We start from the raw sequence: 25937 nt of genomic DNA on the forward strand, positions 1-25937 counted from the left end.
GCCTTTGTTTTAATGATTGCCACTACAATTCACGTATGTGGCACTATCTCCCGTATTTCGCGATAACACAAAACGAGCTGCCCTTCTTTGAACTTTTTCAATGTCATCCGCCAGTCCCAGCTGATGCGGATCCCACACCGCAGGGCAATACTCCAGAATAGGGCGGACAAGCGCAGTGTAAGCAGTCTCTGTTTAGTAGACCTGTTGCACCCTCTGTAAGTAGGCTGTTTAGGTTTTTATATTGGTAACGCCACCGTCACGTAGCGCTCTGTATGAAAATCACTGGCTGTGCTGTGTGCAGTCTGTGGCTGGTTGGCATTGTTGTAATATTCGCTATTGTAATGTTGGGCTGTTGGCTGTTAACAGCGCGTAGCGTTGCGCAGTTGGAGGTGAGCCGACAGCAGTGGTGGATGTGGGGAAGTGAGATGGCGGATTTTTGAGAGCGGATGACCTGGACGTGTGTCCATCAGAAACAGTACATTTGTAAGAATGGATGTCATGAACTGCTATATATATTATGACTTTTGAACACTATTAAGGTAAATACATTGTTTGTTCTCTATCAAAATCTTTCATTTGCTAACTATGCCTATCAGTAGTTTCAATCTTTTATTTAGCTGGCAGTAGTGGTGCTCGCTGTATTGCAGTAGTTCGAGTAACGAAGATTTTTGTGAGGTAAGTGATTTGTGAAAGGTATAGGTTAATGTTAGTCAGGGCCATTCTTTTGTAGGGATTATTAAAAGTCAGATTGCTTTGCGCTAAAAAAATATTGTGTGTCAGTTTAGTGTTGATCAGAATAGGTAAAGAGCGAAATGTCTGAGTACGTTCAGTTTTGCTCAGCTGTTTGAAAATCAGATAATGTAAGAGATTTATCAGCACAGTAATTCAATAATTTTTCTAAGGGGACGTTTCACTTCTAAGTGTTTCGCCAATGAATCGGAGTCTTTGGTTTGCTCTACCCGCAACATTATCTATATGATCATTCCAATTTAGATTATTGGTAATTTTAATCCCTAAGGATTTAGTTGAATTTACAGCCTTCAGATTTGTGTGACTTATCGCGTAATCGAAATTTAGTGGATTTCTTTTAGTACTCTTGTGAATAACTTCACACTTTTCTTTATTCAGGGTCAATTGTCACTTTTCGCACCATACAGGTATCTTATCTAAATCATTTTGCAATTCGTTTTGGTCATCTGATGACTTTACAAGACGGTAAATGACAGCATCATTTGTAAACAATCTAAGACGGCTACTGTCTCCTATGTCGTTAATGTAGATCAGGAACAATAGAGGTCCTATCATACTTCCTTGGGGAACTCCGGATATTACTTCTGTTTTAATCGATGACTTCCCGTCTATCACTGTGAATTGTGACCTTTCTGACAGGAAATCACGAATCCAGTCGCACAGGTGAGGTGATACTCCGTAGGCACGCAGTTTGGTTAGAAGACCATTGTGTGCAAATCTAAAAATGTGGAATCAATTTGACATTCTCTGTCGATAGCACTCATTACTACATGAGTATAAAGAGGTAGTTGTGTTTCACAAGAACGATATGTTCTGAATCCGTGCTGACTATGTGTCAACAAATCGTTTTCTTCGAGGTACTTCATAATGTTCGAAAACAGTATATATTCCAAAACACTGGGCCTGTATTTCATCTAATTACTCCTACTTCCCTGTTCGGGTATTAGTGTAACTACAGCAATTTTCCAGTCCTTAGGTACGGGTCTTTCTCTGAGTGAGCGGTTGTATATAATTGCTAAATATGGAGCTATTGTGTCAGCATACTCTGAAAGGAACCTGACAGGTGCACAATCTCGACCGGAGGTCTTGCCTTTATTAAGTGATTTAAGCTGCTTTGCTACACTGAAGATATCTACTTCTATGTTTCTCATCTCGGCAGTTGTTTCTGATTGGAATCCAGGAAAATTTACTTCGTCTTCTCTGGTGAAGGAGTTTAAGAAAACCGTGTTTAATAACTCTGCTTTAGTGACACTGTCACTAGTGACTTCACCGTTGTTATCCCGCAGTGAGGGTATTGATTGCGTCTTGCCACTAGTGTGCTTTATGTATGACCAGAATCTCTTTGGGTTTTCTGCCAGATTTCATTGTGGAAATTATTAAAAGCATCTCGCATTGATGTACGCGCTATATTTCCAACTTGTGCAAAACTTTGCCAATCTTGGGAATTTTGCGTTCTTTTAAATTTGACATGCTTTTTTCGTTGCTTCTGCAACAGCGATGTGAAGCGTTTTGTGTACTATGGGGGATCAGTACCATCACTTACTAATTTATGTGATATATATCTCTCAATTGCCGTCGATACTATCTCTCTCAAAACATTCCACATATTTTCTATGCTTACATGGTCAAATCGGAAGGAGTGAAGACTGTTTCTTAAAAAGGCATTAAGAGCATTTTTATCAGCTTTCTTTAAATAGAAATATTTTGAGTTTCTTCTTGGTGGTTGTAGGTGTTACAGTATTCAGCCAGCAGCAGCGGCCTCGTGGTCGCTAATCCCTTTATTCGTCACAATACTCACTATTTGTCCAGGATTATTTGCTGTTAAGAGGTCAAGTATGCTTTCCCAACCATTTACGCTTAGAGGCCCTCTGCTGTTCCCGATCTACATTAACGATATAGGAGACAATTTGAGCAACCCTCTTTGATTGTTTGCAGATGACGTTGTCCGTAAAGGCAGATGATCAAAACTAATTGGAAAATGCTTTAGACAAGATATCTGATGGTGTGAAAAATGGAAGTTGACTTTAAATAACGCAAATGCGATGACATTCACATTATTACTAAACGGAATCCGCTAAATTTCGATTACACGATAAATCACACAAATCTAAATGCTATAAATGTAGCTAAATACTTAAGGATTTTAATTATAAATGACTTAAATTGCAACGATCACATAGTGGTGAAAGCAAATCGAAGACTGCGATTTATTGGCGGAACACTTGGAAAATGCAACAGGTCTGCTACAGAAACTTCCTGCACTGCGCTTCTCTGACCTCTTACAGAATACTGCTGTGCGGTGTGGGATGTGCATCAGATAGGATTGACGATGGACATCGAGAATTCGAGTTGATAATTACAACTTTATGACTACTTCTCGCAAATGTTGATATTCCTTCTCGTGCTACGTATGTAAACGCACTTCAGCTCTCCTTTTTTTCGTTGGTGTTTACACCGTCTTGGATATGGGCACCACTGTACTCAATGTTTAGCAATTTTCAGCCTGTCTCGGCTTTGCTCCGTGGTTCTCGGAAGTAGTCAGTACAGCACATTTCGTTTACTGTTGTGGTGTGGCATTTTTTGGTCGGTACAAGTCTGTTCGCTTCGGTAGAATCGTGGTGTCAGCGCTGTTTGCTCTTTGCTATTTGTTTGTGATATGTAGAACGTTCACGGGTCCAGCGGCTGTTTGCGCAAAAACAGGCAGTGTAGCAATCTATCGTCACAAGCCTTTAAAACTGAATGGGAATCACAGAGGAGAAGGATGGGAATTCTCAATACGTATTAACCAATCGCGTAATCGATGGGTATTGCGAACTTGCTCGGACACAACATTACAATACATGCAGAAAGAATCAAAATTTAGTTGACAACAAGAGAGCAAAAAGTTACGACGATCGATAGATGGGGTTCATTGTTCTGTACATCAAAGAACTCTGTGCTAAATTTTCGGGCGTGGAGCACGTAAAGATATTGATGGTACGAACAGTAAAATATGTAAAGACGCACACCTTATTCCAGTGTTAGTTGCAACAGTTGTAACGTAGTTACTTATTCTAGGATTGAGAAATACTGTGTAACGTGAAATGACATGTTTAATGTCGCAATTTTTAGCGCAAAAATACACGCTTTTACACAGTTTTTGACAACATAATAACAGGTGTCAGGATAACGCATCTCACCATCAAAAAGTGAAATAATCCTATACACAACAATATTAAATATTAACTCTCAGAAAGAATATTAATCCTAAACACTACAATATTGCAGTTTAATTAGAAGTTTCTTTACAAAATTGTTCCTACACATACGTTATGATGTTGGTCAGTACTACGTAAATTGTCCGATTCCGGTTCAAAGTTCGGTACTATTTAGTATGACAATCAAGTCTACGGTGGATGGTTAGCTATGTGACAAATTGAGCGAAAGATTACCCAAGGTCGCTCGAGTTTACAGTGGACGCAAGCTGGTAAACCAATAAGTTTACGCCTCTGCACGCAGTATTTCCCTGCGACAGGCTGCCGTCTGCTAGGCCGCTCTCTTCCGCTGAAATTCTTATAAAACTAATTAAACCTTTGCTGAGCTTTCCAGCAGAAACTTTCCCTATGTTTCTCGTTATGCAAGAAAACATGTACTCACAGTCAGCCCTAGTCTTTGTAGGTGGCGATATACAAGAGCACGGTTGGAGCAGCGTGCATATTGTAGTGCCCATTCAGTTCTCGCAAGAACAAGTAACTAATTGGCTGGTTCGTCTCTCCTCAGTTGGAGCTAAGCGTTGCTATAGCTAATTTCTAGCTGGATTTCATCCGCTGTGAACGCAGTGTTCACACAAATTTCTTCTCTGCATCGTACAGAGCAAGTGCTCTGTTCTGCACTTGACGCCAGTTCAGAGAAGAGTCCCTAAAAATTTCTCTCTTCTCCTATTCATGGTCGAACTGCCTCTCCCACCTGGGTTCATTCGTCTTCACGTCACTGCCTATTTCGACCAATAGAAGCGTTCCTCTCATTTTGTGGAAACTCTCTCTACCAATCGCAATGTCCCTTGTACACTCCTGGAAATTGAAATAAGAACACCGTGAATTCATTGTCCCAGGAAGGGGAAACTTTATTGACAAATTCCTGGGGTCAGATACATCACATGATCACACTGACAGAATCACAGGCACATAGACACAGGCAACAGAGCATGCACAATGTCGGCACTAGTGCAGTGTATATCCACCTTTCGCAGCAATGCAGGCTGCTATTCTCCCATGGAGACGATCGTAGAGATGCTGGATGTAGTCCTGTGGAACGGCTTGCCATGCCATTTCCACCTGGCGCCTCAGTTGGACCAGCGTTCGTGCTGGACGTGCAGACCGCGTGAGACGACGCTTCATCCAGTCTCAAACATGCTCAATGGGGGACAGATCCGGAGATCTTGCTGGCCAGGGTAGTTGACTTACACCTTCTAGAGCACGTCGGGTGGCACGGGATACATGCGGACGTGCATTGTCCTGTTGGAACAGCAAGTTCCCTTGCCGGTCTAGGAATGGTAGAACGATGGATTCGATGACGGTTTGGATGTACCGTGCACTATTCAGTGTCCCCTCGACGATCACCAGTGGTGTACGGCCAGTGTAGGAGATCGCTCCCCACACCATGATGCCGGGTGTTGGCCCTGTGTGCCTCGGTCGTATGCAGTCCTGATTGTGGCGCTCACCTGCACGGCGCCAAACACGCATACGACCATCATTGGCACCAAGGCAGAAGCGACTCTCATCGCTGAAGACGACACGTCTCCATTCGTCCCTCCATTCACGCCTGTCGCGACACCACTGGAGGCGGGCTGCACGATGTTGGGGCGTGAGCGGAAGACGGCCTAACGGTGTGTGGGAACGTAGCCCAGCTTCATGGAGACGGTTGCGAATGGTCCTCGCCGATACCCCAGGAGCAACAGTGTCCCTAATTTGCTGGGCAGTGGCGGTGCGGTCCCCTACGGCACTGCGTAGGATCCTACGGTCTTGGCGTGCATCCGTGCGTCGCTGCGGTCCGGTCCCAGGTCGACGGGCACGTGCACCTTCCGCCGACCACTGGCGACAATATCGATGTACTGTGGAGACCTCACGCCCCACGTGTTGAGCAATTCGGCGGTACGTCCACCCGGCCTCCCGCATGCCCACTATACGCCCTCGCTCAAAGTCCGTCTACTGCACATACGGTTCACGTCCACGCTGTCGCGGCATGCTACCAGTGTTAAAGACTGCGATGGAGCTCCGTATGCCACGGCAAACTGGCTGACACTGACGGCGGCGGTGCACATATGCTGCGCAGCTAGCGCCATTCGACGGCCAACACCGCGGTTCCTGGTGTGTCCGCTGTGCCGTGCGTGTGATCATTGCTTGTACAGCCCTCTCGCAGTGTCTGGAGCAAGTATGGTGGGTCTGACACACCGGTGTCAATGTGTTCTTTTTTCCATTTCCAGGAGTGTATTAAACTGTGTCGAAACTTCAGTATTTTTCTCCTTCCTAGTTCGTTTCTGCCAATCGGACGTTTTGTGCCCGTTCTAGGCGTCTAAAGTACACTGACCTTCACGTGTATCGCACTCGTTGGATATGTGATCGAAATGCATCACTGGTTTGGTTCATATCCCTGTGGAATTCCGAAACGCAACTTTCTAAAGATCTTTCTCTGTCTCTCTGCAGATGTGCTACTACATGCGTTTCTCCCACCTGAGTCACCTAATTGGGTTGTTGACTTTACGCCTGCCACCCATTTAAGTGGTTTCTGTGGTAACCCCTGTGGCGCGCCTTCGCGTCTCCCCTTGTCCCTCTGGCTTTCAAACTCAATCGCCTCGCGCTGCTTGTTCCACATCACGCTCAAAGACATGCATTATATAGGAATGGTGTGTTAATTACCGTCGATTGACTGTCATCCCATTTTGCATTACGTACTGATTGGCAAATTTGCTCACAACCGCCGAATTCACCTTCTCATTGCGATGCATAAAGCTCTCATGTAAGGTGCCGATCTGACCTTCATTTAATCTGCCACCTTACACAGTTTTCTATGGAACTGAACGAAGAATACAGAGACTTTATACAGGGTGGTCCATTGATCGTGACTGGGCCAAATATCTCACGAAATAAGCCTCAAACGAAAAAACTACAAAGCACGTAACTTGTCTAGCTTGAAGGGGGAAACCAGATGGCGCTATGGTTAGCCCGCTATAAGGCGCTGCCATAGGTCAAACGGATATCAATTGCGTTTTTTAAAATAAGAACCCTCATTTTTTATTACATAGTCATGTAGTACGTAAATAAATATCAATGTTTTAGTTGCAGCACTTTTTTCGCTTTGTGATAGACGGCGCTGTAATAGTCACAAACATATGGCTCACAATTTTAGACGAGCAGTTGATAACAGGTAGGTTTTTTAAATTAAATTACAGAACGTAGGTACGTTTGAACATTTTATTTCGGTTGTTCCAATGTGATACATGTACCTTTGTGAACTTATCATTTCTGAGAACCCATGCTGTTACAGTGTGATTACCTGCAAATATCACATTAATACAATAAATGCTCAAAATGATGTCCGTCAACCTCAATGCATTTAGCAATACGTGTAACGGCATTCTTCTCAACAGCGAGTAGTTAGCCTTCCGTAATGTTCGCACATGCATTGACAATGTGCTGACGCATGTTGTCAGGCGTTGTCGGTGGATCACGATAGCAAATATCCTTCAACTTTCCCTACAGAAAGAAATCTGGGGACGTCAGATCCAGTGAACGTGCGGGCTATGGTATGGTGATTCGACGACCAATCCATCTGTCATGAAATACGCTATTCAATACCGCTTCAACCGCACCCGAGCTATGTGTCGGACATCCATCATGTTGGAAGTACATCGCCATTCTGTCACGCATCTTGTGGTGACATCGGTAGAACATTACGTAGGAAATACCATACATTGCACCATTTAGATTGCCATCGATAAAATGGGGGCCAGTTATCCTTCCTCCCATAATGCCGCCAAGGTCGCTGATGTTCCACTTGTCGCAGCCATCGTGGATTTTCCATTGCCCAACAGTGCATATTATGCCGGTTTACGTTACAGCTGTTGGTGAATGACGCTTCGTCGCTAAATAAAACGCGTACAAAAATCTGTCATCGTCCCGTAATTTCTCTTGTGCCCAGTGGCAGAACCGTACATGACGTTCAAAGTCGTCGCCATGCAATTCCTGATGCATAGAAATATGGTACGAGTGCAATCTATGTTGATGTAGCATTCTCAACACCGACGTTTTTGAGATTCCCGATTCTCGCGCAATTTGTCTGCTACTGATGTGCGAATTAGCCAAAACAGCAGCTAAAACACCTACTTGGGTATCATCATTTGTTGCAGGTCGTTGTTGACGTTTCACATGTGGCTGAACACTTCCTGTTTCCTTAAATAACGTAACTATCCGGCCAACGGTCCGGACACTTGGATGATATCGTCCAGGATATCGAGCAGCATACATAGCACACGCTTGTTGGGCATTTTGATCACAATAGCCATACATCAACACGATATCGACCTTTTGCGCAATTGGTAAACGGTCCATTTTAACACGAGTAATGTATCACGAAGCAAATACCGTTCGCACTGGCGGAATGTTACGTGATACCACGTACTTACACGTTTGTGACTATTACAGCGCCATCTATCACAAAGCGAAAAAAGTGGCCTAACTAAAACATTCATATTTATTTACGTACTACACGAATATGTATTAAAAATGGGGGTTCCTATTTAACAAATCGCAGTTGTATCCGTTTGACCTATGGCAGCGCCATCTAGCGGGTCAACCATAGCGCCATATGGTTTCCCCCTTCAAGCTAGACGACTTTCGTTCTTTGTAGTTTTTTCGTTTGATGCTTATTTCGTAAGATATTTGACCCACTCACTATCAGTGGACCACCCTGTATATTGCTGCAAAGTCAAGAGACATGCCTGGAACGATTTTTGGATTCAAAACCTGTTATTGTTGAATTTATGAAGGAAAATGGAGTGCAGGAACGGAAATTATAACATCCGGAATGGATCGCACATGTGATGTTTTAAGTGGACTCGACTGCAGACTGCCCACAGTAAGACACTGCAAGGTGAGAAATAAGCTATTTCTGGTTTGATGGGGATGTATTTAGAAAGAAAATCGCATTGTAGAACGGACAAATTTTGACACACACAGTCGAGTTCCCTAATCGTACTGACGTTAAGGAAAACGTGAGTTGTGAAGAATTCATAGTGGCCTTGTGAGAATTACAAGGATACTTTCCTGAACGTTAAACATATTCGTAATTGCGAATGTCAGCGTCCATCAAATGTAGAACAGAATGATGACAATGAAATTTTGTGGCGAACTGGGACTCTAGAGTCTTGATTTCCCGCTTTCGCGAGCGGTCCCACTACCGTTCGGCTAGCCGTGCACTACTCCCGGCCACACTCAAACTTCCATATGCGCCTGGAACCTATACTTGTATATCCATAATGCATATTCCTGTAGAGGTGAGGCATTTTACTTGACAGTCGCTTACCCGGTGTCGGCGGGTAAATACGATATTTCTGTGCCTTTGTTATTCTAAGTTGCGATTCAAAGTTCCTTTGGGCACGCATGTCCAAAAAGGACGTTTGAATCGTAATTTAGAATAACAAAGGCACAGAAATATCATAGCTTCCTAAATGTTTTGAGGACGCTGCAAATCTTACATCCGTTTTCAAGTTGTTTTCGAGATGGTTTGCCGCCTCAGTTGAAAACTGTAATGTGCATATGCTGACGTAAGTGACTGATCTGGAAAGTAATTCCAGTTTTAAAGACAAACCCTGTTACGCTGTAAATGTCCCGGGCATTTGCATTTCTTTACTCGGGTAGAGATTCAAAATCTCCATTATGACGTCTACACATCTACACGGATACGCTTAAGTGCCTGGTAAACGGTTCATTCTCCATTATTCCAATCTCGAACAGCGCGCGGAAAAAACAAACGCCTCCATAATAACGAAATAATACTGAAATTTTTTTTTGGTATGATTTATGTTGTTGAGAACTGTGAAATATAAATCCAAGTCGCATGCAGAGCAAATGCATTTCCATTCAAATGTAGTGCGTTCGCGGTTGAACCCTCTTTCCCCTCCTCAGACAGCATTCCGTGACGGCGAGGGGGGGGGGGGGGGGGGAAGAACGAGCATTCAGTCGGAAAACGACTGCACTCATGCCAGGACACTGCCCGTGATCCGAATTCTTGGTCAACACTGACGTAAGGCCATCAGTCTCCTAATCGTTTCACGAGAGCATGTCCATCTGTCTGCGTCTAGAGTAAATTCCCTTTTATTTATTTACTTATTTATTTAATTGTATGGCCAGGACCCCGGTCGGGCAGGCCGTTCGCCGGGTGGCGGTCTTTCAATTTGACGCCGTTCGGCGACCTGCAGTCGATGACGATGATAGGATGATGATGAGGACATAACAACACTCAGTCCCTGGGCGGAGAAAATTCCCAGACCCAGCCGGGAATCGAACCCGGGCCCAAAGGATTGACAATCCGTCACTCTGACCATTCAGCTACCGGGGGCGGACAGTAAATACCCTGCGCAAGTGTGATAAAGCTTTCTAAGTGTTTGCGTAGCGTATATCTGAACCAAGATGTGGGTACCAGCCTGTTATTCACCTAGGGGGATGTGGGGAATTCCTAAAACACAGCCGGCCGTTGTAGCCGAGCGGTTCTAGGCGCTTCAGTCCGGCACCGCGCTGCTGCTGCGATCGCAGCTTCGAATCCTGCCTCGGGTATGGATATGTGCGATGTTGTTAGTTAGTTTTAAGTAATTCTAAGTCTAGGTGACTGATGACCTCAGATGTTGAGTCCCATAGTGCAAATCACATCGAGGCTGTCCAGTTATATGGCCCTCATCGTTATTCCACCAAACCTATTCTAAATGGGACCGGCGTACTTCCCCACCCCGGAAGCGGGCGCTTTAACACACGCAATTATCTGGGCAGGTGTTTATACATTACTGGCCATTAAAATTGCTACACCACGAAGATGACGCGCTACAGACGCGAAATTTAACCGACAGGTAGAAGATGCTGTGATACGCAAATGATTAGCTTTTCAGAGGATTCACACAAGGTTGGCGCCGTTGGTGACACCTAGAACGTGCTTACATGAGGAAAGTTTCCAACCGATTTCTCATACACAAACAGCAGTTGACCGGCGTTGCCTGGTGAAACGTTGTTGTGACGCCTCGTGTAAGGAGAAATGCGTACCATCACGTTTCCGGCTTTGATAAAGGTCGGATTGTAGCCTATCGCGATTGCGGTTTATCGTATCGCGACATTGCTGCTCGCGATGGTCGAAATCCAATGACTGTTAGCAGAATATGGAATCGGTGGGTTCAGGAGGGTAATACGGGACGCCGTGCTGGATCCCAACGGCCTCGTATCACTAGCGGTCGAGATGACAGGCATCTTATCCGCATGGCTGTTACGGATCGTGCAGCCACGTTGCATGGGGGCTTAATTAAATATTATTGAAAATACTTTTAGTTTTTCGTAGCTGTTATGTCCGATTACGCTGTGTCTCGTAAACGGTTGGCCCTGACTAGTATTATTACGCTATCTGACTGCAAAGAACAACAACAAGAATGAAATGAAATTTTTCGTTAACACAATTAATTAATTAAGTCCCCAGCAACTATAAAACCTACAAAACCCAAGCACAAATGTAATTGTTCTGTGTGTGGTAGTGTGACTCAACGTACACATCTGGCACGGTTCTTCTTCAACAAGACAAGAATTTATAATTATACCAATTATACTGACGTGATAAAAGAAAATAAGAAATACCATAATTGCTCAAGGAAAGTAGAATTACACTCTAATACAAGAACACACGCCAGATGCTTTGTTGACTGAACCTGTAATGACGCATTATTTAGGACACTAAAATAAAAACAAACTGAGTTAATTACCTCATTTATATTGATGAAAATCATTCTAATTCTTACATTATATCTCAACCAGAACTCTCCAATATCACATCTCAGCAAGCACTGCCTAATAGCACATCTCAACAAACACTCTCTGCTACAACATTTCAACACAGACTACCACGAGACCTCGACAGGCACTGACTACGACGAGCTCTCGACAAGCACTCTGGAGGCGGCTTAATAATACTCTTTGGCGCAATCTCTGGCGCAGTGGCTCAGTGTAGCCACCTTTCATATGCCCCTCCTCCACAGGCCAGAATTTGATGGTATTTTTGCCAGCATTGGTGGTGAAAATACCACCAAATTCGTCCAGAAAAATACAGACAAAAATAAAAGATAATATTAATACCTAAATATCACATAATTAGTTAAAATTTTGGCTTTGCACTGACCTTTCAATAACCTAATATATAAAATACAGTAGGCAATACAAATTCTTTTCATACATGTGGCTTTACATAATAGTTTACACAATACATAAAAAATCAGTTTATACAAATGTTCACATAAAATACTTTTAATTATTCAAAAAAAACAAATAGTTGATAATTCCAGCCCAGCAATGGTCAACAGGTGCAAACACCAACAAGTGACATCATTTCAGCAGAAGCAGTCCATCAGTTGCACCCAGCAATGTTGAGACCAGGTGCAGACACCAACAAGTGACATCATTTCAGTAGAAGCAGTCCATCAGTTGCACCCAGCAATGTTGAGCAGGTGCAGACACCAACAAGTGACATCATTTCAGTAGAAGCAGTCCATCAGTTGCACCCAGCAATGTTGAGCAGGTGCAGACACCAACAAGTGACATCATTTCAGTAGAAGCAGTCCATCAGTTGCACCCAGCAATGTTGAGCAGGTGCAGGCAGCAAGAAGTAACATCATTTCAGTAGAAACAGTTCTAACAGTGGCACCCAGCAATGTTGAGTAGGTGCAGACAGCAACAAGTGACTTCATTTCAGTAGAAGCAGTTCCATCTGTGCACCCAGTAATGTTGAGCAGGTGCAGACACCAACAAATGACTTCATTTCCATAGAAGTAGCTTCATCTGTGCACCCAGTAATGTTGAGCAGGTGCAGACACCAACAAGTGACTTCATTTCCATACAAGTAGTCCATCAGTTGCACCTAGCAATGATGAGCAGGTCCAGAGAGCGGTCCATGATATTCACTATCACTAATCACACTGTTCATCAGCAGAAATTAATCATTCCTAAGTGTCACCAATCATGTAGAAAAGTACAAGTAACAGTCCATAATGTTCACTATCACTGATCACACAGTTCATCAGCAGAAATTAAACATTTCTAAGTGTCACACATCATGTTGAAAAGTGCAGGGAACAGTTCATAATATTTACCATCACTAATCAGACAGTTCAGGCATGAACAATAGTTTGAATGCACATACAAATGCTTTTACACTAAACATACAAATCATAACAAACACACAAATGATGTCAGATAATTTTCATATTAACTATTACAAATACTCAAATATCAGTAAACCTATAATATTTATGGTTGTCAGTGCAAACCACAACAAACAAATAAAATAATATTTAGGAGATAGGTGGGTAGGGTTAGGAAAGGAAAACACACAAAACACACTCATTCATCTTTCATCCACATTAAGTACTACTGTGTAATTGAATAGTGTTAACTGTGTAAATGTAATTCTGTCAAAATTTAATGTTTATCATGTGTATCAAGTAGTAGTGGCAGCAATGTATAACAGTCAATAATAGTTAAGTCAACGTCATAGTCATCATGTCAAGACCAATGTTTGCCAAGCCAGATCAAATGTACTGTTGTTGAACAACTGTCAGTGAGCCAAGATATGCAAATACTTCCTCCCTTCAAAAAAAAGTATATACTGCTTAGTGATTTAACAAAGTGTGTATAGACTATCTTCCTTCTACTTTAGTGTTCTAGTCTGCTATCTTCATCCTCCTTGTTCCATAAGACCAACAAAAAAAAAATATGCACCTCACTTACTTTACCTCTTATCCACCAAAACTCCAATAATCATCAACTTCACACAATCTCAATAATACCTCAATAATACCTCTTCAATACGTCGATACATATAAACCTTATTGCCAATATATGCTCCTCACTTACTTTACCTCTTATCCACCAAAACTCCAATAATCATCAACTTCACACAATCTCAATAATACCTCTTCAATGCGTCGATACATATAAACCTTATTACCAATATCATTTCACTTCCATAACAACTCTTTCCTCTAGTCAGTCTCCTCGAACAAGTACAGATAAAATCCTAATGCAAACCTCATCATCCCATACAATCCGAAGACACATTGTCAACACACAACCTCTGTGTAATCCATCTGAGCCAAATCTTCTACTCATTATGAATTATAAACAAAGAAATGTATGCATGACCTCTAACAGACTTAGCTCGAATAACTCTCAGTAGTTAAGTACGATTACGGAGTGTGAATAATCATAATATTTCACAGTGTGTACACCACTTCAAGAATTATGGCAGAAGCAAAAATGTGGAGTATTTCTTGTATCAAGTGTCACTTCCTATTTCAATTGCTCACGAAAAATGCAGTGTAATAACTGTTAATGGTCTAAACCTAGTAATGGTATGTCATGTCGTTAGCCTCCTTCCTATTAGCATAAAGTTATACAGCTTCCATAAAACCTCCAGCTCATGTGACTTCTATGAAGTTTCTTGAACTAATGTCGTTCGTCGAATTATAGCAGTTCATTTTCTTATCTTAAAAATATAAGGCACTGAGCGTAAGAAAAAAAACAAGCAATAGCGAGTAAATATACCAGTAGAGAACAGAATGTCAAAAAGTGGATGCAGCACAATCCTTACAACGAGGCTCTGCCAAGCGAACAATCTGTAACCTATACCATAGTGTAACCTAAACTCTATATTCGTACACTGTACATCAGCATTTCTATACACCAAATTAAAGAGTAGTTATGACAACAACAGATATGTATAAATATGCAATCCATACGCAAAGCAGTAAACATGTCATTAGCATCATATCAGCATAAGCAAATAAATGTTCATATGTCATCTTAATAAGTAAACATGAAGGCGCAAGCAGATAAATCACAAAGTATAACTTGCATACCTAACCACATCAGCACAATAAATCAGGTTACAATTATAATTTAAATAAATAAGCACAGCATGCACATAATAAAAAAAATATGACATCAGTGAAAAAGCAGTGCAGCCAAGCGATGCATAATATACACAAGTTACAACGCAGTTCATTAATAATCATTGTCAAAATCAGTTAACGTACGCAAGCACGTCGCTTCACAAGTAAATTCATAGAACATGAAATTTAGCACAAAGTATGAATCACGCAATCGCGAGCAGCAAATTACGTCTAAAGTACGTACCTAAGTGGAAATATGTTACCTGAAAAATAAACTCAATTAATAGTTACCCTTTTTAGTTTATTAGTTTCTTCTTCGAAATTACATTCTTCCTGAAAATTTCTCGATAGCAAGTCCTCTTAACGTCGGAGACACACAGAATTTACCTGAAGTTCTTAAATATTTTATACAACCGTATCCTGGAAAATACTGAATGTTAATAACATAATTCATCAAGTCACTATAGCTTTATACTGAATTTAGTCGGAGAAATTAAACTGTGTATTTGTTTACGGCTGTCAGTGCATTCGCACTGAGCGCTCGATCAGCTGTAGGTACGCGTGACGTAGGAAGCAATTGTTCGCGGTCAACGACTGCCTTGTGCTGCGCGCAGACTTGACTGTTGCTTTGAGAATGTGCCGCCGCCAAAACAGAGCGCGGTATCCTTGTACTCTCCGCATGTTTACATCTAGCTGTTGGTTTCTCAAAAGTATGTCATTCCACAAAAATTTTAACGTTAGATATATGATGTATTCCCTTAGAGCGTCGTGATTTAAGAGTTTCTACTTCGACAGTGTTATCATGAACAATTTTACGAATTCTATATGGACCGTTATAAAGCAGAAAAAATTTGCGACACAAGCCTTTTCCTTTGTGAGACAAACGGTGAGACTTAATTAACACTTTTTGACCAACTGACAAATTTTTTAAACGACCAGGACGCTTAGCTGATTTCTCTCTTCTAGCAGCCGCAGATGCAATATTTCGTAGAGCCAGGTTGACAACTTCAGAATGCCGCAATTTCCGTGAAGGCGCAAAAGGAACTATTTCAGAAATGCGATTTGTTGGTGCTTTGTTTTTTAATATCAGTAAATGCGGTAAAGAAGTTGAATCATTAGGGAGTTCATTCAGAATGTTTTGAAAAATATGAAGATACTGATCCCAAGTTCTGTGATTCTGATGACAATAAAGACGACACAATTTATTGATTTCCTTCATCCATCTCTCTGAAGCGTTAGATTGAGGGTGAAAAAGTGAAATGAAGATTGGTTTAATTTTACGACGCTGTAGAATACGAAGCCAAATTTTAGAACGAAACTGTGATCCATTATCTGATATAACCTTATCAACATGACCAACTTCTTTAAGAAAATGTTTGATAAAAGCGTTAGATACTGAACGAGCTGTTGCTTTGCGTAAAGGTGTAAAACACACATATTTTGACGTCAACTCCACTGCTACGAAAATGTACGCAAAACCATTAGTAGAACGAACCACTGGACCGAACAAATCGACTGCAGCCATCTCCTTTAATTTCGCTGGAATGATAGGAAACAACGGTGCTCTGTGAGAAACTGTTAGCGGCTTAGCCTTTTGACATAATTTGCATTTGGCCAGAACAGATCGAATACGTTTTTCCATATTACTGAAGTAGCAATTTTCTCGTAATTTATGAAAGCATTTTCTGGGACCAAAGTGCGCATAACTGAAATGCGTATACCAAATCAGCTTATTAACCCACTCATCAGGAATACAAACTAACCAAACAGAGCTGTCGACCGATTTTCATTTAAAAAGAACTTTCCAGATAGTTCGCAAAAACGAGGTGTGGCCAAATTGTCCAATCTAACAAAGCGTCTAAGAAAATTACAGACACCAAGAAAACTACGAACATCACGTTTTGTAGTAGGAACAGCATAATTACGAATAGCGTCTAGTTTCTCTGGATCAGGAAGAATACCTTCTGTAGAAATAATATGACCGAGAAATTTCACCTGAGAACGACAAAATTCAGATTTTTCCAAGTTCACTGTAATGCCAACATTTGCAAAAATACGTAATAATGAATCCAAAATTTTGTTATGCTCACCCCAAGAACGTTTAGCAATAAGAATATCGTCAACATATGAAGTAATGTTGTCACGAAGATAAACAGGTAAAATTTCATTTAAACTACGAATGAATGCTGATGAAGATACAATAAGTCCAAATGGTAATTTACGAAATCACTTTTAGGTACAATTAGTCATATCAGGTTATTATTTACTTACTCACTAGATAGATTGATAGTCGAAGAGTTGTTTTGACAGATGCGAAGAATAGTAAAAGAGTAGGCAGCGGTGCAGAAAACTAAAAGAGAAATAGCACCACTAAGCTCGGGGCCCTATGCTCGCTACGGCACATATTCACTTAGAGTAGTGAATCCCCTGAGGACTTTAATAGCCGCACATAATTTCCAGTTTGTGACTTTGTGGCACATCTGGTGGACGTGCGTACGTAAATTGATCTAGCCATGAACATGGATGCATGTCATTCTTAGATTTGCGGAAGATCTTAAATTTTCGAACAGTCAAAAAGTGTTTATAGTCAAAATTTTCGCCTCGTGGCGACAAAGACCTACCGCGTCTGTCCCAGTCCCAATGACGATTATTGTAAAGTTCGCGCGCCTGGCGCTCTCTTGTTGCATCCCGTAAATGAAACAAATTATTTTCTTCAAACCCCTCTGCTATCTGTGATTCCAAATTTCTTTTGCTGTCTTTTCCTACAATTTCGCCTTCGATCTGTTTAACTTGCTTTCGTAATGCCTCAACTTCTCTTTTAACGCGTTCATTAAATTTTCCCTGATTTTCAACATGCTTATTTATGTTCTGGTACTCTTCGGTTTCTGCAAATGGCAATGGTGCTGTATCATCTGAATCTCTGTCCCCATTTAAACTAAGACTTGTCAATTTATCTGAAATCTCCTCAACTCTTTCCGATAAATCACCTATTTGTTCTTTCTGTTTATTTACGTCTTCCGTAAGTGTCGCGACTCGGGTTTCAGTATTAACACATTTAGTAGTTAACTGTTCATACTGTTGTGTTAGGTTACTTAATCTGTCATTTGTACGATTCCTCGATTCTCTCAAATATTTCTTTCTTATCGTTTGCACGTTGTAAATTTAACTCTGAAAATTTCTGTACTATCACGCGATCTCTTTCTTCCTGTTCTCTATCCTGTTCCCTTTGTCTAATCTCTACTGCAATTAATCCATTATTGTGAGAATTCAAAATCGGTTGTACTTCTTCTCTGATTTATTTCTTTAATTCATCTTTCATGTTTTTGAAGCATGTCCCTATTCGTGAGTCTAACCGTGTTTCCATTGTTTCCATCTCTGTTTCTAAACGTGTTGCCACTGTTTTTAATTCAGATCCCAAAGTTCCCATCTCTGTTTTAATTGTTCCAATCTCTGTTTTAAATTCAGATCGAAACTGCTCCATTGTTCCCCTATCTGTTTTTAATTCAGATCGTAACTGCTCCATTGTTCCCATTTGTAAGTCTAACCGAGATCCCAAATTTAATATAGCATCCATCAACTGCTCCATGTTAGCCGGTTCGAAACTCTTTTCGCCCCTAACATTTCCCGCAAAACTAACTTCCTTCTGCATAGCCATAAGGCTATCTGTGTTCGATACTATTTCAGAATCTTCTATCGTTGATCTCGTATTCTGTGAATTTTCTGATTGAGAAAAATTTTGAAAAGGTTCCGGACTATTTTCCCGACTTATTACATTGTTTTCCACTTCATTATTCATCACACTGTTTTCCTCTGTTGGCGAGTTCGCCATGTTAACAATTTCGTCATTCTCACTATCCATCATTTTTGCCTTCTTCATCGATCGCGTAATCATTTACAAAACATAAAAAAAATTCGTCACTGTACGAAAATTACACACAATGCCTCCTTATCTCCAACAATACCATTTACATGAAAAGTTTCCCTCAAACACGATTAATCGAACAATCGAAATAATTGCACTAAATTGTCAAACCCGTAGACAAGACAACAATTTAAATTTTGAAAAATACCATTAGAAAAATGACAATTACCAAATCTACACATGCAATACAGACTACAATTACTAAACTACAAATTACTACAACAATACTACGGTCTACCATTTTTACAATCAGAAGAATTCCAAGGGACGATCCTAAGCAGCGGTCGCCACGTGCATGGGGGCTTAATTAAATATTATTAAAAATACTTTTAGTTTTTTGTAGCTGTTATGTCCGATTACGCTGTGTATCGTAAACGGTTGGCCCTGACTAGTATTATTACGCTATCTGACTGCAAAGAACAACAACAAGAATGAAATGAAATTTTTCGTTAACACAATTAATTAATTAAGTCCCCAGCAACTATAAAACCTACAAAACCCAGCACAAATGTAATTGTTCTGTGTGTGGGAGTGTGACTCAACGTACACATCTGGCACGGTTCTTCTTCAACAAGACAAGAATTTATAATTATACCAATTATACTGACGTGATAAAAGAAAATTAGAAATACCATAATTGCTCAAGGAAAGTAGAATTACACTCTAATACAAGAACACACGCCAGATGCTTTGTTGACTGAACCTGTAATGACGCATTATTTAGGACACTAAAATAAAAACAAACTGAGTTAATTACCTCATTTATATTGATGAAAATCATTCTAATTCTTACATTATATCTCAACCAGAACTCTCCAATATCACATCTCAGCAAGCACTGCCTAATAGCACATCTCAACAAACACTCTCTGCTACAACATTTCAACACAGACTACCACGAGACCTCGACAGGCACTGACTACGACGAGCTCTCGACAAGCACTCTGGAGGCGGCTTAATAATACTCTTTGGCGCAATCTCTGGCGCAGTGGCTCAGTGTAGCCACCTTTCAACGTCTCGATCCCTGAGTCAACAGATGGGGACGTTTGCAGCAGCATGGACTATCAGCTCGGAGACTGTGGCTGCGGTTACCCCTGACGTTGGGTCACAAACAGGAGCGCTTGCGATGGTGTACTCAACGACGAACCTGGGTGCACGAATGGCAAAACGTCAGTTTTTCAGATGAATCCAGGTTCTGTTTACAGCATCATGATAGTCGCATCCGTGTTTGGCGACATCGTGGTGAACACACATTAGAAGCGTTTATTCGTCATCGCCATGCTGGCGTATCACCCGGGGTGATGGTATAGGGTGTCATTGGTTACACGTCTCGGTCACCTCTTGTTCGCATTGACGGCACTTTGGACGTTAGATTTCAGATGTGTCACGACCCGTGGATCTACCCTTCAACGACCCCATTCGAAACCCTACCTTTCAGCAGGATAATGCACGACCGCATGTTGCAGGTCCTGTACGGGCCTTTCTGGATACAGAAAATGTTCGACTGCTGCCCTGGCCAGCACATTCTCCAGATCTCTCACCAACTGAAAACGTCTGGTCAATGGTGGCCGAGCAACTGGCTCGTCATAATATGCCACTCTTGATGAACTGTGGTATCGTGTTGAAGCTGCATGGGCAGCTGTACTTGTACACGCCATCCGAGGTCTGTTTGACTCAATGCCCAGGCGTATCAAGGCCGTTATTACGGCCAGCGGTGGTTACTCTGGGTACTGATTTCTCAGGATCTATGCACCCAAATTGCGTGAAAACGTAATCACATGTCAGTTGTAGTGTAATATATTTGTCCAATGAATACCCGTTTATCATCTGTATTTCTTCTTGGTGTAGCAATTTTAATGGCCAGTAGTGTGTTTAACTATGTGGCCGGGTGCCCATCCTGTCGTCGTAATCGTCTGTTGCTCAAGGATGGGAACTCGAGTCTCTTCCTGCCTGCAAATTTGTGTGAACTTTATACTGCGTGTGGTCGCATTTTAACTGTCCGTGGAACGTGTTATCTGAGTAGGAGAGTGGGTCTAGCCCAGCATTTTCCTTAACGAACGTTGGAGACAATCTAAAAAGCACGCTCCCGCTGGCCTGTGTACTAACCATGGTCGTTCATTTGGGTTTGGCTAACGTTGGGGCTGTCCCACAAACTAGCGCACTGCACGTTATGCTATACAGACAGCTATGGACGATTCTTCACCAATACCATATTTTACAGACTATAAGACGCAGGTTTTTCTTAGAAAAATGGTTCCCAAAATCAGGTGCGTCTTATACTCGAAATTACTGGGTCTACAACTTTGCTTCCACCGTTTATCTCGAAATTCGGGGTTTTATTGAGAAAAACTTACAAAAAAATTATGATTCACAGTATTTCCGATCGCTGGACGCAGCATTCTCCCATATTTCGGATAGCGTACGAATCCCGTGGCGGGAGAACTGGGCGTCTTTTGTGGGGATCCATGAATCGATTCAATTTTGCACTTTTTCGTGTGAAGGGCTTATTTCAATAGTGGTAGAAGTCCATTTTTGTTCATATTGAGATTATGATGATGAAGTTCCATACTCCATTACAGAGCGTACGGGAACGATGCGGGAGACCCGCACCGCCGTACTAGGCAAGGTTCTAGTGGAGGTGGTTTGCCATTGCCTTCCTCCGACTGTAATGATGATGATGAAGGCAACACAACAACACACAGTCATCTAGAGGCAGATGAAAATCCCTGACCCCACCGGGAATCGAAACCGGGACCCCGTGCTCGGGAAGCGAGAACGCTACCGCGAGACCACGAGCTGCGGACCATATTGAGATACAGACTCCTAAAGTTAAATGAGCGCTGAAAAATCTGCTGTTGAGAAACGAGAAATATTCACGCATATGGCTTCTTGCTAGAGATGAACCTTTCTTTCTGTTTGTTTGGCTCATTCATTTCAGAAGCATTATAGACAGACAAGTGGAGGTAATGGACTTGTACCACTATTGAAATAAGCCCTTCATATGATCGGAAGTGCTAGTCAGCCAGACTGTATGTCACTGATCGAAAAAGGTGGTAGTCAGAGAGAGCAACGTATGGAGAATACGGCGGGAGGGCTAGGACCTCTAATTTCAGCGTTTTCATGTATATTTTGACGTGTTTTGCTACGTGGGGTCGAGCACTGACCTGCTGCAATATTACCTTTACGTGTCTATCGCTCTATTGTGGCCGTTTGCGTTTCAGTGCTGGGCTCGGACGCAACGATTGCTTTCGATAATGATGTCCTGTGACTATCTTCGTCTGTTTCAGTAGCTACGAAAACGTTCTGTCTTCCACCGCCATGCCGGTCTTCGAAATCAAAATCACCGTTCTTAAGGCGTTGAAAACATTCTTTGCACGTTGTTCCACTAATAGTTCCCTCACCATTGGTCTTGCCCAGCATTTTAAGAGCCACAGCCGCGGATTTCTTCACGTTAAAGCAGAAAATTAAAACTTCCCGCAAATGGCGAGAAATGGGTACGTAAGTTGACATGCTTAATCGAGAATAACCTTATGACGCAATCACAAATCGACTAATATTTTTATGGCATTATGTTTACAGATGCCTAAGCTTATTGTATTACACCTATGACCAACCACCTGAACCCCACTTGTCACTACTGCCATCTACTGCAAAACGGCGGAAGCAAAGTTGTAGACCTAATAATATAAAAGTGTCCAGTGTTTGATTTAAAATTCCCGCCAATCTTAAAAATGGCCATATATTCGATGCCGCAGGAAACCTATCTCTAACTGGCAGTTTGAATCCAACTAGCAGCAGCAGTGCACCGATGCGACGAACGTGAGTTGTGGGGATTCACAAGTTTGCACTGTCCCTCTCCCGCCCCGCCAACGCAAACACTGAACACTGTCTAGCCTATGATGCGTCACTGCAGTCTACGGTGCCAGTGAATTTGAACTGAAAGTGATTTGTATTATCGGTAACAGTACATTATTTTCGTTAATAGCTAGTTTCGTAATGGAAAAAGTAAAAGGTATTCATATGATGCGGGTTATAAATTGAAAGTAATGTCATACGCAGAAAACGTGGAAACTGAGCAGTTGAGCGGCATTTCGGCCCTACTGCGACAGAAAAAAAAACCATTCGCGACTGGCGGTTATAACAGAACGTAAAATGATGTATGTCTGTAATTTCTTTACGTGTAATATTTTATGTAAATATATTCTTCGACTGCGAGTTTAGCAACTAAAAGAGATAACTTTGGTTATGTGGGGAGGGTGTGGATATTTGGAAGACGAAGTTCGCAGTCGCCGGTCTTTTATCTCTAGCGTTGGGTGGGGAAGGTGGTGATACAGATGTGATGGAAGACAGTGTTTCATTTTATATTGGTGTAGAAGTGCTAAATGTGAATAAATTAATTAAATAGTGATGTTTAAAACTAAAGTAACGCTTGCTCTCTAAAAAAAAAAAAAAAAAAATTCCACGTTTCCCTACAAACCAGTTAGTCTCATCCTAACACAAAGAAAACGGCGGGAACCTCTCAGTGGAATCGCCTCTTGACTTCACGAAACCAAGATATACTATGAGGACAGCAACGCAGCCATCATCGCAAGAGCTAAGTACCACACTAGTCGTACTTGTTAACGACCTCTATCTATAAATTTGGACCTCCGGTAGATCCTAAAGTCACCATGTGGACAAAGGAGTAGGACAACTCCCGCCCCGCCAACGCAAACACTGAACACTGTCTAGCCTATGATGCGTCACTGCAGTCTACGGTGCCAGTGAATTTGAACTGAAAGTGATTTGTATTATCGGTAACAGTACAATATTTTCGTTAATAGCTAGTTTCGTAATGGAAAAAGTAAAAGGTATTCATATGATGCGGGTTATAAATTGAAAGTAATGTCATACGCAGAAAACGTGGAAACTGAGCAGTTGAGCGGCATTTCGGCCCTACTGCGACAGAAAAAAAAAACCATTCGCGACTGGCGGTTATAACAGAACGTAAAATGATGTATGTCTGTAATTTCTTTACGTGTAATATTTTATGTAAATATATTCTTCGACTGCGAGTTTAACAACTAAAAGAGATAACTTTGGTTATGTGGGGAGGGTGTGGATATTTGGAAGACGAAGTTCGCAGTCGCCGGTCTTTTATCTCTAGCGTTGGGTGGGGAAGGTGGTGATACAGATGTGATGGAAGACAGTGTTTCATTTTATATTGGTGTAGAAGTGCTAAATGTGAATAAATTAATTAAATAGTGATGTTTAAAACTAAAGTAACGCTTGCTCTCTAAAAAAAAAAAAAAAATTCCACGTTTCCCTACAAACCAGTTAGTCTCATCCTAACACAAAGAAAACGGCGGGAACCTCTCAGTGGAATCGCCTCTTGACTTCACGAAACCAAGATATACTATGAGGACAGCAACGCAGCCATCATCGCAAGAGCTAAGTACCACACTAGTCGTACTTGTTAACGACCTCTATCTATAAATTTGGACCTCCGGTAGATCCTAAAGTCACCATGTGGACAAAGGAGTAGGACAACTTATAGACTGTGGAAATTTTAGGAAGAGGTCTGTTACACGGTCTGGTAGAGAAGAAGTGAAAAAAATGAGGAAGACTAAATGTGTAAATATAGGACTGAAAGAAAAATGGCCAAAAGTAGAAAATGACTTTTATGGATTTTAAAGATCAATTCGATTTTATAAACTAAGAATTTTTATAGTTTGGCTTTACAATCTAATAATAGAAATGGTAAAAATTTTATTTAACAAAATTGCGTAGAAATTAAGGTGCGTCTTATAGTCCGTAGTATCTTGTACTCTGTAAGATACGATAGTTGAAATAAATTTCAACACTGTGTTCATTGCAGCTGCCGATCTCAGCTTACACTGAGCAACGTATATCCACGCTATTAAGATCTGTAGAACAACTCCCTGGTAGATTAAGTTGCAATTAATTTAAATAATTTTTAGTTATTAAGTTCTGATTGTAGAAATAGAAACTGCTGTGATACCATCGATATAAAGAATAATGTCTTTTGCTTTCCTTAAACGAACAGAAGCACCATAAAACACACAACATTTTTTAAAATACAAACCTGCAGTAATTGGTTTACACTCGTGAGCAACTGAATGGTTACACCTCCTATCAAATCGCTGTTGCCAGAAACAGCTGCCTGTCTCAATGAATATCGTGACTAAAATTTATGTAATGTATTCTAAGAGTACTGTATGGCAAGCTCTTGATGACAGCTGCAACTCGTCGTAGCTTAGTCTCCATGAGACGCCACAAGCGTTGATGAACCACCCCGATGGATGACCATTCATCTGTTTCCCACTACTAATGACCGATAGCATTGCAGATGCCTTAGTATTAGTGAGGTCAGTTTGTTGGAAGGTCATACACGCTGCCTGATGTTTGGCTGTCTAAACGCTATTATAATCCTTGTCAGTTGGCGTTTATATCTCCCATCAAGACGCTGTTGCCCGAAGCAGCTGACTGTCTCAATGTATACCGTGACTAAAATTTATGTAACGCATTCTAAGAGTACTATCGGTAATACAACTGCGTAAACATGTCGCAGTGCTATCCGATAACCCTTGAACAAAATTCAAAGATGTTACCAAAGGTCGCCATTAGATGGAACTAGAACTGCGTTTCGAAGTACATTCCAAGTATCTTATCTTAAATCTTGAAACGAAGGTCTCTTATATCTGATCAGACGTGATCAAGATAACAGTTGAAAAGGCTTACAAACGATTTGCCGTTGTTCACAGCTCAACACTTCTTCTTACAAAAAACTATATTACTAATTTTCAGACGAACAACTTATAAGTCACAGAAACAGATGTGAACTATCGCATAGCAAAGCAAGCAATACCATAGGTTTTTCAGAGACGGCCACCAGTCACAGATTTTGTTCATAGGCGTGAATTATTCGATAAAGTAGTATGGTTCGACGTGCAGACATCACCTTCGCGTCACAATGGCAGTACAACAAACATTTAGCAAAAGTACATCTAGATATTAAAGTTGCTCTTTATAGTCCTGGTCTGTGCTGTGACGATCTTTCCTCATATGAAATGGTTATCTTCTTGTGATGTGTCC

The 25937-nt window shown here is 41.4% G+C and overlaps 1 non-coding gene across 1 annotated transcript; it reads right to left on the reverse strand.

The window, feature by feature from the left end:
* Positions 1-10267: 10267 nt before the first annotated feature.
* On the reverse strand, positions 10268-10344 carry Trnad-guc (transfer RNA aspartic acid (anticodon GUC)). Its single transcript has one exon. It is a non-coding gene; the product is annotated as a tRNA-Asp (tRNA).
* Between the last annotated feature and the right edge of the window lie 15593 nt (positions 10345-25937).

This window comes from Schistocerca serialis, chromosome 2 (genome assembly GCF_023864345.2).
Source record: "Schistocerca serialis cubense isolate TAMUIC-IGC-003099 chromosome 2, iqSchSeri2.2, whole genome shotgun sequence".
Classification (NCBI taxonomy): domain Eukaryota; kingdom Metazoa; phylum Arthropoda; class Insecta; order Orthoptera; family Acrididae; genus Schistocerca; species Schistocerca serialis.